Below are 5715 nucleotides of genomic sequence, written 5' to 3'. Positions count from 1 at the left end.
TAATTGGGTTCCTTCATTTTCGTCATTGTTGTTCATTTGAGTTCTCCTGAACTAGCGACTAAATGCACTGTGGGCTTGCCAATATCACGGCGGGTCTCATCATAATTGGAGGTAAAGAGTAATCGAGCCATTTAGGCAAATTTTTAGATTTGAGTTAACGGTATGAATTTGGTACCGATGATTCCCTACTCAGATTTTTCCATATGTCTTATTTATTTCCAATTGGCACTCTTCCCCGATTTTTTTATATATATCCAAAAAATAACCAACTAGCTATTGAAATTGCAAAACTACCCAAACCGGTTAACCGGTAAGCAGACTCAAATCAAATTTCCGGTTAACCATTTCTCGGACCCGTTAAAATAGTCTGGTTAACCATTAACCGGAAATTTGATTTGAGTCAGGTTATTGGTTAACCGGATTTGTGCATTTTGCTTCTTTTTTTTTTTTAAAAACAGAAATTTTTTATTTTTTGTATAAAAATATTATAAATGTTGAATATATTTCTTTGAAAATAGATGGAATACAATATAATTTGATTTATTAGAAAGACTGCAACAAATAACCCGGATCAATGCTTAGATTCTGAGTTAGTGATCCCGGTTGAAAAGTCACTTCTAGGTAATCCAGAAAATATTGTGATCCATCTAGTACATTTAATTAATAAAAAGTTGTATCTATTTTTGAAAAAAAAACAAAAAACTTTAATTTATTTAATGATTGTTTTTCAAAAAGAATTCTCAAAATAGATACAACTTTTTATTAATTAAATGTACTAGATGAATCACAATATTTTCTGGATTACCGAGAAGTGACTTTTGAACCGGGATCAATAACTCAGAATCTAAGCATTTTTATTTTTTTCCAATAGCACATAAAGAAATATATTAATTTTTTTTACAGCTGCGAAAAATCCGGCCTGAAAAATATTGATCCGGGTTATTTGTTGCAGTCTTTCTAATAAATCAAATTATATTGTATTCCATCTATTTTCAAAGAAATATATTCAACATTTCTAATATTTTAATAGAAAAAAAATATTCTATTTAAAAAAAATAAAAATAAAAACAAAAAAAGCAAAATGCACAAATCCGGTTAACCAATAACCGGACTCAAATCAAATTTCCGGTTAATGGTTAACCGGACTATTTCAACGGGTCCGGAAAATGGAGGACCGGAAATTTGATTTGGGTCCGGTTAATAGTTAACCGGTTTGGGTAGTTTTGCAATTTCAACAGCTAGTTGGTTATTTTTTAAAATTTTATTTATTTTTTCGATATATATAAAAATATCGGCACTCTTCCACTTCAATTTTCCAGAAACATGTATATTCTATCTCTGTCTCATACTTGTCTAATTCATGTGTATTTTTTTTGAAAAATATTATTGTGAAAAATTTATCATCTTTGATAATTGATTCAAGGTGCAGTATTATTGGAATTGATACTCGAATGTTATAATAACAGTTTAGTTTTTTTTAACAAGGATAGAAATAAAATACTGGCATCGACAGTTGCAGTAGATGAGGACTTCAAATATTATATTTTTTTTTCTTTTAGGAAATATTCTAATTAAATTATATCTTTTTTTTAACTTTGGCAGCCACATATAAATTATGAATACTTACATTATGAGGTATGATTATTTACAACACTTAATAATAATACTTGCAAACGTCATCTAGTGCCACAAGGAAAAAATATTTACTCGACGTGATATGAATATTTTTCATATTACGTATTAATACAATCAAGCGTCAAACAGAGTAATTTGTAAAAAATATTAAATTAAGATACTTTCCAACATAACAATTCATACTTCAGTTATAAGTATGAATACTTACAATACTTGATATTAATACTTTTAAACATCATCTAATAAAATATAGAAAATATGTTAGATACAAACACTTGATACATGAACTATTTACACTTGCATGACGAGGTATGAATACTTGCAATACCAGATATTAATACTTTCAAACATTATCCAGTGCCATATGAAAAAAAATTGATAGAACTTGTTAAATACAAACACTTGATACACGAACTATTCATACTTGGATGACAATGTATGAATACTTGTAATACTTGATATTAATACTTTCAAACATCATCTAGTGTCATATGGAAAAAAAATGATAGAATTTATTAGATAAAAACACTTGATGCATGAACTATTCACACTTGCATGACGATGTATGAATACTTGCAATACTTTATATTAATACTTTCAGATATCATCCAATGCCATATGAAAAAAGAAAATTGTTAGATACATATACTTGATACATGAACTATTTACACTTTCATGAGGAGGTATGAATACTTGCATACTTTATATTAATACTTTCAAACGTCATCTGATGTCAAAAGAAAAAAAAAATGTTGTTGATAAAATATTTTAGATAAAACGCTTGATACATAAACTATAACATTTGTATGACAAGGTATGAATATTTGTATATTTGAAATTAATACTTTCATACATCATCTCGTGCCATATGGAAATAAAAATAAAAATTTCATAGATTTTGTTAGTTACTAATACGTGACATATTAACTATTTAGACTTGCATGACAATGTATAAAATACTTGCACTACTTAATATTAATATTTTTCAGACGTCATCCTGTGTCGTATGAAAAAAAATTAATAAAATATGTCAGGTATAAACACTTCAGACATGAATTATATACACATGTATTACAAGATATGAATACTTGAATGAGGAAATATGAATACTTACACGACAAGGTATTTATGACTATATATGAATACTTGCACGACGGATAACCCAAAAGTATGTCATCATGGATCTCGTTTGAAAGAGAAAATTACGCAGAAGACATCCATAATTTTAAAATTTACATACTTTAAAATACATACTTTCAATTCGTCCAATTCGTCCCTATCCAGTTTAATGGAAGAATTCAGTCAAATTTACATGCTGGAATCGAAGTTGGGAAAAAATAAAATATTAATTATTAATTTGTTGTAGTATAGACATTTTGTTTTTTTTACAACAATGCCAAATTTTGATTTGTAAAGTGTAAGTCATACATCAAATTCAAGCTAGACGGAATTTTTATTTAATTTCGTTTCCAACATGAAATGAGTTGTATGAATACCAATCACTGCAGTATTGACCATATAACAGTGAAAGAGACAATTTGCTTATCAAACAATAAAAATAATATTTTTCCCCATTAAAAAAACATTATTTGTTTATATAATTATTTTCTCTATTTAACATACTATGAGTCTCATATTAAAATAATATTAAAATAAAAGTGACCATTGTGACCTTTCTCTCAACTAAAATGTATCTGATATATGCTGCTTGTACCAAATATGCTTATTTTATTGCTTAGTAAAAGATTTGTTGAGATAAAATCAATCTGATGTAATCATGTTAACAATCAGGAGGAAAAGATAACTTTTGTTATGATCTGGAAATAATGATTGGACTGGAGTCTCAAGTTTTGTCTTTTTCTTTGTTCTATCCGTATTTAGTTGGTAAGAAAATAATTTTTTTTTTCACTAACAACTAACAAGAATTAGTTGTTGATCTAATGGTACAAGGACGTAGATTTGAAATCTGAATGAAATCCTTGTGAATATTAAACCAGTTGAACGATTTGATTCTAACTTTAGTAAAAAATACTTGTCACCAACTCTTCATATTACAAAAAAGTATATAGGTCAATTTCATTGTTAATAAAATATTCATAATAAATCAAATTGAAGAGGAATAGAGCGGCCATTTGTATTAATACTCCAAAAAAAAATTAATTTTAAAAATAACTTCGTATTAGATTCTTTTTCATAAATACTCCAACCGTTGGGCCCACGGGTAGCCCAAAAAAGCCACCAGATCGCCCCTTGCAGAGGCGGGCCACACCCCTACCAGACCGCCCCCTGCAGGAGCGGGCCACACCTCTAGCAAACCGCTCGGACCAGGGGTGGTCCACTAGGGACCAGACCGCCGGTGGTCCGGGCGGTCCTCTTTTTTTCTTTTTTTTTTAGAGAATCTTAATAATTTTATGAAGAAAATGAATATTGCCCTTGAATGCAACTAAGTTAGATGGATCAGAGTAAAAATAAACAGGGCCTGCCAATATTAATTAAAAAAAATTCTTAGAAATGGATTATTTAAATTTTCAATGGTAGATCTCTCTCGTTATAATTATTGGGTTCTGTCAACCTTAATCGGAAATAATCGGTCATAATCATAAATAATCGGCCGATTAGTCAGAAAAATCCGTGATAGTTTGATTGCCGCCAACGACTGATTATCAGCCGGTTAATCAGTCTAAACAGTCGCTTTTTACAACACTGATTTAAAATATCATTATTTAATTTTTTTAATTGGGTAGCTCTTGTTACAGTCTTGTATCACGCTCTTTCTCCTAGAGAGAGAAATATATGTGTTTGATCCTTGGTGTGTCTAAAACTCTAAATACAAAATAACTCTTAAAACAAAACACTTTTTTGTGTCATTCTATTGAATTATTATGCGGTTAATCGTGTTATTATCGTTATATTATATTCAATATTTCGCAGAATATATACTATTTTAGTGTCTAGAATTTTTTAATATGAGATAATTTTGTATGAAATTTTCTTACTTTAGAAATTAATATTTTTTAATTGATTTTATTTTCGGAAGCAAGTCCACATAAGGTTAATCGCCAGATCGAATTTGAATAGGCCTGGGACGACTCATGCTGTTGAAGGAAAGGCTCAGATACCAAACAGGCCACATTTCATATTTTCATCCCGATAAAATCAAATTTTGTTTTTTTAGCGCTTGGGGTGTTCTATCTGGACAAGTAGTCTGGTGCCATTTAAAATTTTAAACGGGCCATTTTGTACTAATAAGGTCCAGTTCACCTGTGAATATGAACATACATTCCTTAAATTACAAATAAAATTGCACCAACTTTTTTTTTTCCGGTTATTCTTCTTTACTGAAAAATCATTTCAACCTTTCTCTTTACAGCATATTATATTATTTTAATTTCTGAATAAATAAAAATTCTGTAGATTGAGTGTACTTTAATCCCCCCGTGATTCCATATATTGTGCACCGGTAAAATGAAATAGTGGTATTGTATACATCCCAGCTCAAATGAGTTTCTAATATTTTTTGCCCAAGGGCTTCCACTCAAAAAAAAAAAAAAAAAAAGTTTCTAATATTTTTTAGAAATTAAAGTCTCTAAATTTTTTAATCTCACATCTCTTAAATTAATTTTAGAGTTTCTATTAAGTCCCGTCAGTAATAAATTATAAAAGATAAATAATTTGAGTCAATTATTTGATCAACATATAGTTTATATACAGTTTTTTAATAAAAAAAATTTACTGTATATTTCTGAAACTAGATTAAAAACTGTCACATCATATTATATAAACTCTAATAGTACCAGGATCCTGTAGATGCTCTAATAAAAAATTTCGGTGATCAAAACTCTACGGCTGTGATTGCTTTGTGTATAGCGTGTTAATTTTGGTGAACGAAAGAGAAAAATATAAAATTAAGAGAAATGAAATTAATGGCATCTGACGACTGACATCAGCGATTTTCAGTAATTCTCTATAGTCATCTATATAATAATCCTGTAGCGGGTCAAGATATGATTATCTCTCTTCCTTATTAAGGAGCTTAATGTCTAGATCCTGCAATGGTCATGATTTATTGTGTTTTTGGTT

The sequence above is a fragment of the Carex rostrata genome, chromosome 7 (genome assembly GCF_964058835.1).
Source record: "Carex rostrata chromosome 7, lpCarRost1.2, whole genome shotgun sequence".
In the NCBI taxonomy this organism is placed as follows: domain Eukaryota; kingdom Viridiplantae; phylum Streptophyta; class Magnoliopsida; order Poales; family Cyperaceae; genus Carex; species Carex rostrata.
The sequence above is the reverse complement of the archived record's forward strand: the minus strand, read 5'-3'. Positions refer to the sequence as shown.